Raw genomic sequence first — 11,383 nt, forward strand, 5'->3', positions numbered from 1 at the left:
TGGTTTTGTTTTTGTTTTTTACCGGGGATCCAACTCGGGATCTTGCACTTGTGAGGCAGGCGGCAGAACCACTGAGCTAAATACCCGGCCCAAAATTTGGTTTTTGAAAGATTTACCCTGACTCCATTGAGAGTAACTATTAGGCGACAGTAAAGGAGCAGAGTCCAGCTAGAAGGCTGAACAGTCACCCAGGTTTGCCCAGGGCTGAGACCCCTGAGATCGGACATGTGGCACACAAACTGGGAAAGCACCACACTATCAGGGTTACGCTGCTGACTCAGGTGAGAAAGAGTTACAGCCTGCGGCGGGTACAAAAGCCCTGCTCTGAATATATAATGAATAAGTTATAAAATGCATACTGCATGGGATACATCATGTAAGGAGGAGACTCCTGTGTTCATAGATTGAATTACCACGGGGCGGGTGGGGGCTGCGGGAGAAGTAATTTTGGAAGAGGGGGTCAGTAGATCAGGAGCTCAGTTGTGGACTTGCTTAGCCTGGGGTGTCTAACAAACAAAAGGAGGTATTAAGTAGGCAATGAAAAGCACAAGCCTTAAGATCAGAGGAGAGGAGTTAGGACTCTGTATAGATGGAACCTACAAAGGAATTCAGGAAGTGTAGGCAAGGAGCACAGGAGGATCCAGATTGATCCCTGAAGATCCCAGTACTAAGAGGGTGAGCAGCTGAGGGGGTGGGGAGAAGACAGTGAGGTTGGGCGTAGGGAGGGGGACACCAAGTACAGCAGTGTTTCGTGTTTCGGGCAGGAGGAGGGATCCCCTGGGCTGGCGGGCAGGAGGCCTGAGCACCCTTTGGATATGGTTACGAGGAGACCACTGTTGATTTTCATGACTGGGGGACAGCTGTGCCCTGTGAAGGCAGTGTCTCTAGGAAGGGGAGAGGGGCTGGGACCCGGGGCATAGGGAAGGAGCTGTCCCTGAGAGCAAACACCTACTTGTCGTAAACGCAAGAGGCCAGCGCCTCTTGGTACCACATCAGGGGAGTGGTAGGTGGTGGGAACTCAAAACTTCTGAGTCTCCTAATTCTCAAGGAAGAAGGCGTTGAGGTGGCTGAAGGATTCGTGGAGGGTCTGAGAAGAGAGGGAACAGGAAGTCACTGTGAGGGGAGGGGGCAGTCAATGGAATGGGAAAGGGGAGGCTAATTGCTGAGCAGCACTCTGGGGCCTAGTGAGGTTTCAGTGGTCGGCACTTAGAGAGACACCAGTCAGCACTTTCCAGCTTTCAGTTCCCTGAATTCTTTCTGGGTGCTTTGTTTTTTTCTGTCCCTTCACCTTGATCTGTCCCAGTTTTGCTGTTGACTTTGCAGAACTGTGTGGTGGTCTGTGGTGACCCCGTTCATGCATGAAGGGCAAGACAAGTCAGCTCCTGGGGATGACCACAGATGGCGGATGGGCTGGGTGGAAAAGGCCCAGGCTGTGGCTCAGATGGCTCTGTTTCCGGACACCAGGAAGGAGCAGGCAGTCTTCAGAGTTGCCGGCATATGATGATAAATGACACCAGTGAAAGTTGTCGCAAGCCAAGTTAAGAATATCGGAACGTCACTAGAAGCCCCGGCTAAGAGGACAAAAGAAGCCTCCAAGGTTCTAGTCTCAGACTCTGGGCCCAGCTCAATTACCAGGGCAGGGGTGGTGGGAGAACAAAAACACATTTTTCAGTATTTAGGATGCATTCAACCGAGTAAGACAATAAACAAGGAGAGACGGGACAGGAAATGGGGAAGGTACCAAAGGGAAACTCCAGGGTTAGGTGCACTTTTAATAACTCTTAACTGCACACTTTACCTTCTGCATTTATCACTCTCTTTATGCAAATATTTACTCAAATCATCCAAACTGTAAACAATACAACTTTCCACCCTTTCTTCTCCCACATGGCTCAAAGTGGTGGAAAATATGTATGCTTAGTATGTTTTAATTTTTCACATCAGACCTCCGTTTTCATATTATCAAAAGTATCTAAAGCCAGGTGTTGGATTACATATACCTGTAATCCCAGCACCCTGGGAGGCTGAGGCAGGAGGACCACAAGTTCAAACCCAGCCTGGAAAACTTGGCAACTTAGGGAGAAATTGTCTCAAAATAAAATGTTAAAAAAGGCTGAGGATATAGCTCAGTGTGAAGGGGTCAGTCCTTACTAGTGCAAATAATAATAGTGATAATGATGATGATGTAGGGGAGGAGAAATTATTTTTATTCTAAATTCTCAGCTAGAATCCTGTAACAAAAGAGAAATTAACAACAACAACAAAAACCCCAGAAGATTACTAACATATATATTCACATATATGTGGGAGAAAAACCTAGGGGCAGTAACTGTCAAAGAGGTGGCTTAACAAGAGAAACCACCAACAGTATGAAGAGACAATTCACAATGTGGGGAAAAAATTTCTACCAGCTGTTCCACAGACCAAGGTCCTCTATCAGGCTGGAGACTTAACTCAGAGACACCATGCTTGCCTCACAAGCACAAGGTCTTAAGTTCGATCTCTGATACCCCCTCAAAAAAAGTCTACTATCTAGAATATATAAAGAACTTAGGGCTGGGTGCCTCTGCCTGCCTCCCAAATGCATTCAGAACTTTCAGGGCCAGGGATTTAGCTCAGTGGTTCCATCACCTGACTCTCAAGTGCAAGGTCCCAAGTTTGACCCCCAGTACCAAAAAAAAAACAAAACAAAAAACAAAAAAAATCAGACCTCCCAAATTTAAAGACCCAATCCAAAAATGGGCATCTAAAATGAACAGGCATTTCTCAAGTAGAAAGAGCAAAAAATATGAAAAAATGTTCAACTTCACTGGTCATTCGAGAGATGCAAATGAAAACAACACTGAGATTTCACCTCACTCCAGAAAGAATGGCTGCTATCATGAAATCAACTAATAACAAATGCTGGTGGGACTGTGGGGGGAAAAGGAACCTTTCTCCATTGGTGGGAGTGCAGATTGGTGCTACCACTGTGAAAATCAGTATGGAGATACCTGAAAGAACTAGGATTAGAGGTCCCATTTGACCCAGCTATTCTCCTACTGGTATCTTCACCCCAAAATTAAAAGAATTATACCACAGTGATAGATGCACACCCATGTTCATAGCAGCACAGTCTGTAATAGCTAAAACTTGGAAACAGCCCAATTGCCCATCAACTGGGACTAGGTAAAGAAAATGTGGGTTTTTTTAATAAAATGGAGTACTACACACCCATAAAGAATAAAAAATTAGAGACATTTATAGCTAAATGGATGCACATTGAGGCCATACTCTTAAGTGAAATAAATAGGACACACTTGAGTAAATACCAAATAGTTTATCTGGTGTGAGAAACTAAAAGTGTAAATAAAGATCAAAAAGGATAACAGATAAGGTGAAATAGGAAGAAAAGGTCTAAAGGGGAAGGGAAAGCAGGAGGGGTTGGGGAAAGAAAAGAAGGGAATGAAAGCCAGGCGTGGTGGAGCACACCTGTGATCCCAGCACTTGGGAGGCTGAGGCAGGAGGATCGCTGTGAGTTCCAGACCAGCCTGGGCTACATAGTGAGTTCCAGATCAGTCTCAACTACATAGTGAGACCCTATCTCCAAAAACCAAAAAAAAAAATAAAAAATAAAAAAAGAAGGGAATGAAATTAATACAAGAAAGGGGAAAATGGAAATAAAGTCTTTGTAAATAGGGAGGGGTCAGGAGAATGGGGGGAATATAAGAACCAAGATAGATTATGTAAAGGTACAAATTTTCAACGATGAATGTTATTATATAGTATACCTAATGTACCAATAAAATTAATTTTCATAATAAGAGGTGGCTTAGAACTCTGACAACATGGATAAAGAAACAATAAATGTAGGTCGTGAGTCTTCGGGGTGGGGCGGCTCGTCAGAGTCCTCTGGCGCCCTCCCCAGGCCGATAGCGTGGCTCTGTCTTCTCTGCTTTTGCTCCGGAAAGGGGGCAGAAATCTTTTCTTGCGTCTGTTTCTTCCCAGTTGGCTTTAGCTCAAAGACATCCTTGTGCTAAAGTGTCACATCTCGGGGTGGCACAGTCCGCTACCCTGCGGTCTAAATGCACCAGTACATTCTCCTATGCGGTCTCTTCTTCCCGCCTCCTCCTCTAACCCAATTCGCATGCATGGGAGAGTGAGTGAGCTTTCTCCAGGCAGTATCCCCGGCAGAGCAGAAAGTTAAAAACTCAGCTTCAAGCTGAGTATGGAGGCGCACGCCTGTAATCCCAGCACTCTGGGAGGCTGAGGCAGGAGGATCACAAGTTCAGGTCCAGTCTGGGCACCTTAGCAAATCAGCGAGACCCTGTATCGAAATAGAAAAAAAAGAAGGGCCGGGGATGTGGCCCAGAACCAAGGCCTCGGGCGGCAGGAAGCTGTGGTGAGCAGGGGTCAGGGCAGGGTCCACCTGTGGGGTGGGGTCTCCAGCCACGCCCCAGAGCACTCCAGGGAAGGAAGAGCCACGCCCCCGGGCGCTGGCCTCACTGTCCCGCCCTTCTTTCCTCCCAGTTTATCCCACAGTATAGACAGGTCAGGCTGGAGTCAGCAGGTAAAGAGAAACCAGTTCTGGGGAGAAGAAACGGAGAAGCCCTGAGGACACCGGCTGCCCGCTGCTGTGAACAGAATCTGCCCCCGAGCGTGGGTGTGTGGGAGACTTCACTCTTCAGGGTGTCGGTGTCCCGTAGGAGGCCTCCTGAATGCCCGAAACCTTTCTAGGGGGTAGCTGGTGAGGGAACTCAGCCCCTCTTTTCCTGTCCCCGTCCATTTTTCTCCTATGTTATGCTCTAGCCGGTGGCAGCCCCTTATCTTCCAGCCTACAGAACTGAGGTGAAAAAACCCTCCGTTCTTTTTTTTTTTTTGTACCAGGGATCGAACACTGGTCCTTGCGCTTGCAAGGCAGGAGGCGAAACCACTGAGCTAAATCCCTGGCTAAACCTCTGTTCTTTATGAATGCTCCAGTCTCCAGTGTTGTTAACAGAAACAGGAAAGGGATGGAGACGCTCACTGATTTTCCCAGCTGAGCCGAGGCAGCCTTCCATGGCCTGCAGGGGCCTCCAGGGTCAAAGGTCTGGGGATGGGCAGGGACCAGGCTAAGGATCAGGAAGGGACCCACATGCCTGCTACTCCCTAAAGCATTGCGCACAGAGCTCAAGGCTCCGGCAAGGCTGGCTGGCTGGCTCTTGGGGGCCGGGGTGAAGTTTCTTTGAGAAGTCCCACTGGCCACAGCTGTACGGTGACAACACAGGCACTTTGCAGCCTGTCCCCGACATCCTACCCTGTCCCTGAGAACCTCCTGCGGCCCCCGTGGGCCAGTCCTTTTAGACGTCCGCCTCAGACCCAGAGTTCTCTGCCCAGACTTCCCTGCTCACTGCCAGCCTTTGTCGTGCTCTGTCCCTGCACTCTACGCTGTTTTTTGTACATGGGGATCGAACTCGGGCCCTGGCGCTTGTGGAGCAGGCAGTGGAACCACTGAGCTAAATCCCCGGCCCTAGATCCATGAACTCTAAAGGAAGGACTCTGCCAAGGTGTACGGGAAGAGAGGACACAGCCTGGATCTGCTGCCTGGGGCGTCCGCACGTACCCTGTGCTGGGGACAGGAAGAGAAGATGGCGCCAGGGCCCACTTATTTTCCTGCCTCTGTCTATAAAGGTTATAGGCAGGAGAGGAAGGGACCGAGATGTCCCCAGGATTTGGAAGTGGGTGTAATCCCCAGAAAATCACCCTCCTTCTGGGGACACCAAGGAGAGAAGAGTGCTGAGACTGAGTCCGGGACACAGGCAGGGCTGGCGGACACGGAGTGCCTCCGCAGAGACGCTGGACTCATCGCGGAGCCGGAAGCCCTGTGGGGGGCTGGGCAGAAGGGCAGGGAAGACTGGCGTTTTAGAGAGGCCTTCCAGGGACTCCACAACTGGGAGTGCCGATGCGAGCGGAAGGGTTGGGGTGCTAATGAGATGTCCAAGGTGAGAGGCGCTGTGGCTGTTGTTCTTAACACATGAAGGGGCTCAAAAGGCGTGGCTCCTGGAGCCTGGTGAGCTTATCACAGCTTGGCGCTTAGGTCAGCCAGTGAACACCGTCTGCTTCCCCAGGTGGACAGCGAATCCCTGACATCACAGCCTGGGTCCGCCCGCACCCGGCCTGCAACCCTGCTCCTGTCAAAGAGCCCAGCAGAGCCGGCGCCCACCAGCGTCCGCGTCACGCCGAGTGCCTTGAAGCACGGCACTTCTTCCCTTCGTTCCCAGTCCTGCACCCAGCGGCGGCCGGCTCTACTCCCCGAGGTGTGCGCTGGGACAGCTCGGCTCCAGACTGTCGCCACCCGTATGAGGGTAGTGATGGGAGCAGCCAACTTTGGGACAAACGACTCCCTAATCAGACCTTGTCCACACACACGCACGGGTGATCGAACACTGCCACTTGGCGGTGGACCCAGGGCTTCAACTCACGTCCTGGTCGGTACATTTTGCTCAAGGAGGAAGGGGTGTCTGTCACACATTCTCGAAACGCTCCCTTCCCAGATACAGAGATAAAGCTTCGGAGTTTGGGGAGTTCGCCTGCTTCTACAACTAAAATGTGCACCCTATGAAAAGGTTTTATTTGTATAAACTATAACAGGCACATATATTATCTCCATTGCTTAGCCCAGAGTTCTGCACAAAGAATTCTTGAAACTTATTTATTTATTTATTTATTTATTTATTTATTTATTTGTACGGGGGATCAAACTCCGGCCCTTGCTTGCTTGTGAGGCATGCGGCGGAACCACTGAGCTAGATCCCCAGCCCCAACACAAAGAATTCTTGTAGAATAAAATAAATGGACGGCCTGCTCGGTGCTGCAAGGTAGAGAGGTGCTATCACCTACTGGGCCCTTGGGGCACTGCAAGCCATTTCAATTTTGTTTGGTTATTGGTTTTGGGGGGTTTGTTTGTTTGGGGGGGGGTTGGTACAGGGGATGGAAATCCGGACCTTGCGCTTGAGCTTGCAAGGCAGGCAGTGGAATCGCTGAGCCAAGTCCCCAGTCCCAAGTTAATTTCTCCCTCCATCTTTGCAACTTCGCACTCCTGCTGGTGCTCAGCCCTCTCCCACCTGTTTTGTTCCCTCCACCTCTCTGTGTCTACTCTGCCCAAACCCCAGCTCTGCAGCACTGGACCCTTCTGTGCTCTCCCCTCCTCGAAGTAGCTTCTTCTCTCAGCACCTTCCATCACTCGTGCCCAGTTTCCTCCCCGCCTCTCTGGCTACCGCCGTTTCTCTGAGTCCCCCACCTCTGCACGGCCCCAGGGAGGTCGTCTCCCCTCCCAACCTCAGCTCCCACCTGGAGACAGCCCAGGCCTTTCAGAGGGCCAGGCTAACTCTCATGTGGCCCCCTGAAGACCACAGTACCTGGGAGGCCCTGAGACCTGCTCCTGTCCTGTCCAAAGTCAGCCTGTCATGCCCCGCTGACCCCTACTGTCCTGTGCAGGGAACAGCACCCCATCATCTCCAAGCAGACCTCTGGGTTATCTTTAGACCACAATGGCTGTGTCCCCACTCACCAGACATTGGCCAAGACCTGCTCCCTGCCTGCTCTGTGAACACAGTGCTGGGGACACAGATGAGACCTCCTGACCTCTGGGACTCCCGTCCACACCCTTCTATCCTGTGTCAGCCTTGTTTCCCAGCTTCTTGTCTTTATTTAGGCTCTGCTTCTGTCTAAATGTTCCCTACTGTGCCTGCCTACTGAGGCTGCTGCTGGGGAAAGATACCAGACTGGATGGCTTTCTTTCCAGCTCTGGAGGTGTCGGCAGGGTCAGTTTCTGGGGAGGCCTCTCTCCTGGCCTTGCAGATGGCTGCCCTCTTGCTGTGATCTCATGTGGCCTTTCTGTGAGCACCCGTAGCCCTGACTTCTCCTCTTCTTGTAAGGATAACAGTCCCATCTGCTTAGGTCCCTTACACCTTGGTTTAACTTTAGTTACTTCTTTAAAGGCCCCTCTCCAAATGCAATCACATTCTAAGGCACTGGGCCTGAGCACACAACTCTGGGAGAATACAATTTAGTCCACAATACCCACCCTCTCCAACCATCCGGGAGCTGATCTGGAAGGCCCAGCTCACAGGATGCACCTTGCATTAAAACACCTTGGAGGCCCCTCGCTGGAGTCTGTCTCCCTTGCTGAGTCTTCCAACACCAGGCTGGTGCCTCTGTCCTCACCGGGTCAGTTCCCACTAGACTGTAGAGTCATCCAGCCTGGGGCCTGGCTCCTGAAGAGCATCAACAAGGGTCAGGGTTACTATGGTGTATATCCAGATGTCCCCCTGAAACCGCATCACAGGGGGACCTCTGGAAGGTGACTGGATTGCAGGTGCTTGAAGCTGACAGGCTGTTAGCAGGTGGGGCCTGGTCTGGAGAGGGTCACTGTGGGCGTGACCCGGAAGGTTGTATCTCCTTCCCAGCTCCTCCTGGTACTTTCTGCTTCCTGGTCACCCTGAGGTGAGCAGCTGTCCTCCACTGCGGCCCTCTGCCCTGGAGCCAGACAACTGTGGACTAAAACACGAGCCAAATAAACCTCTGGTGTGAGGCATCTTGTCACAGAGATGAGAACCATAGCTAAGACAGGGAAGGGAAGAGGGGAGGCTGGAAGGGTCAAATGCAGGGGCTCCGAGCCCCGAAGAGGAAGATGTGGTTTGCACTGCCAGCCACTCACTTTCCTAGGCACAAGTGCTCCGGGCCCCCTAGACTGGGTCCTCCAGACTGGAGACAGTTCTCTAACACGGCAGACTCAGAGACAGCCAGCTCCCAGCTTTCCGCTCCCCTCCCCAGCCCTGCAGAGTTGGTATGACTTCAAGGTGGCTACGTCCTCAGACCGACACAGGCATAGCCCCTCCCCATCCCCTCTTCCGTCACAAAGTATCCAAGAGGCTAAAAGGGCAGCAGCCACTCTGACTGGAGACGGGAAACCTGAGTTCTAGTCCTCCCGATGAGTGTCACCGCTATGTCACTTAGAACCCTGCCATAAGTCACCCACGCAGCCACCACCTCCACTCCCACCGCCGCCACTCCTGGACTGTGAAAAGAAGGATGGAGCCTGTGACTGTATCTTCTGAGATGGGGGGTAGGCCCCGAGCCCCGGTTGGCTCAGGCCTCTCGGCTTCCAAGCGGCAGGCTGAGCTGCAGCGGCGAAAGCTGCCGGTGAATTCTGAGCAACGCATCAACCGGGCTTTCTTCACAGGCCCGGGAGCGGCGCGGAAGGAGAAAGTCAAGTAAAAGCAAAGCAGTAGGACAGGGATAAACTGAAGGCCCCCAGCGTTCCTTCAGTTTCAAAGCGAGTTAGTGCTGGGTGATTCCATCAGGATAGGAGCAACAGGCCCACAGGTCTATGTGGCAGCTTTCTAGGGAACCGCGCTGGGGGACAAACTGGACTCTTCCGTGAAAACTCCGGGGTGCAGTACGATGTCAGCCTTGAGCTCTGGCAGCAGAACAGAGGGGCCCTGACAGCGGACACTTCCCCGGGGGGGGGCGGTCTCACCGGAGCCTAGAACGACACCTTTCCAGAGCTGAAGAAGCCATGAAGCTGCCGAAACAGCTGATCAGTGAAAACCCCATGGAAAGGATGGAGGTACGACAGAGGAATTTTCGAATATTTAGATCACTGGGATGCGCTCTTCTTGCTCTTGGTATCAGAGCTTCTGCCTGCAAATATTTGTCCATATTTTCTCCATTTCTTACTTTACAACTAGCACACATGGGACGCTACAAATATTTCCCCAAGGGTGAAAAGAAGATAAAGACAACAGTACTAACAGCCACACTTGTACTGTCTGGAATTCCTGCTGAGGTGATCCATCCATCAGTGGATACCGACAGCAAAATGGGAGACATCTTCACAGATCTTTTTTTTTTTTTTTTTTGGATACATGGGATCGAACTCAGGACCTTGTACTTGCCAGGCAGGCAGTGGCACCACTGAGCTAAATTCCCAGCCCTATAGAGGTTGTAAGGCTACTTTTCTAGGAATGGAATGGCAGGTTCCCTGGTTTAAACGGGTCGAGTCTGTATTAGCACTGCTCTGAAAAACAGAGTACCAATGTCATTAATGATTTTTCTTCTTTAATTAGACTCCCTAGTCTATATCTTTCCTCTAACTTCTCAGATTCATAATTCCTCTTCTGGGGCCTAAGCCAGTGATTTTAGAACACCAGATAAATATGGTCTTAACTATCCCTATGGATGGCTTCTTGTATTTGTGTCATTCTGTCCTGAGAAATTAAACCATCTTAAAAATAAAATGAAAGAAACTGGGGGAAAAAAATATGTCAATTTAGCTTTTCTGAGCCTCTGTTTCCCGGCCTATAAAGTGAGCACGCAAACACCTCCATCACAGGACTTCTGTGAGACTACCTGATATAAGACATAGATAGCAGGAGCTCAGAGAATTAGGGCTGGGTGTTAATCCAAAGGGAACTGAAGCCAGGCATAGGGGTGCATGCCTGTGATCCCAGCACTCAGAGGCTGAGGCAGGAGGATCACCACAAGTTCAAGGTGAGCCTGGGCTACACAGTGAGACCCTGCCTCAAAAAAACAAAATATTTTTTAAAGCGGGGAGGAACGGAACACTAACATCTAAAAAAGGTGTCTGAAGCCAAGAAAAGATCATCATATTAGCACTATTTGGTTCCCTTTTGCCATTGACCATAGCCAAATTATGTTTCTTTGCTTAGTCTCATTTTCTTCAACTGTAATTAAGAATTTTAGACCCAGGGCTGGGGCTTTAGCTCAGTGGCACCACAATTGCCTTGCAAGTGTAAGGTCGTGAGTTCGATCCCTGGTACTACCAAAAACAAACAAAGAATTTTACACCCAGAAAGGCCTTCAAATGCCATTAACTGTTACTTTTACAAATTTCAGAGATTGGGAAAATGAAGCACAGCAAGTGGAGAAGTCAGGGGAGAGCTGGACCAGGACCTAGGATCCTTTGCACCTGGCCCCAGCACCTGGCCCCAGCTGTATGAGCCACCTGCCCGTCCCACACACCTTCCCTGAATTCACCCTATAAATCTGTGCTCTCCAACAGTCACCACTGTGTGGCTACTGGGCCCTTGAAATGTGACACGTGTAAAATATAAAAAATTTGAGAACTGCTTTTCTAGTCTTATTTAGCATCAATCTCTCAAAACCTCATGCTGTTATTGGAAAAGTAGTAAAATATACTTGGGCCACTTATCTCCTTCTTCCACTGCAATCTTTATTAAAGTTAAAAGAAATTGAGAGTTTCTGATGAAAAGGTGCTATCTGGAGACATACGGTGAGTGTAAAATATTTCCAAGATTTTGGAAATTCAATTCAAAGTATCTCATAATTTTGATATTGATTCGTGGACAAATGACAAGAGTTTGGAAATTTGAGTCTGCGA

At 50.1% G+C, this 11,383-nt stretch overlaps 1 pseudogene; it reads left to right on the plus strand.

Annotated features, from left to right (window-relative positions):
* The first annotated feature begins 8,937 nt into the window (after positions 1 to 8,937).
* Positions 8,938 to 9,862, plus strand: LOC104859074 (annotated as a pseudogene).
* The last annotated feature ends 1,521 nt before the right edge of the window (positions 9,863 to 11,383 follow it).

Source organism: Fukomys damarensis, unplaced genomic scaffold (assembly GCF_012274545.1).
Source record: "Fukomys damarensis isolate Sample0158 unplaced genomic scaffold, DMR_v1.0_HiC HiC_scaffold_24, whole genome shotgun sequence".
In the NCBI taxonomy this organism is placed as follows: Eukaryota; Metazoa; Chordata; class Mammalia; order Rodentia; family Bathyergidae; genus Fukomys; species Fukomys damarensis.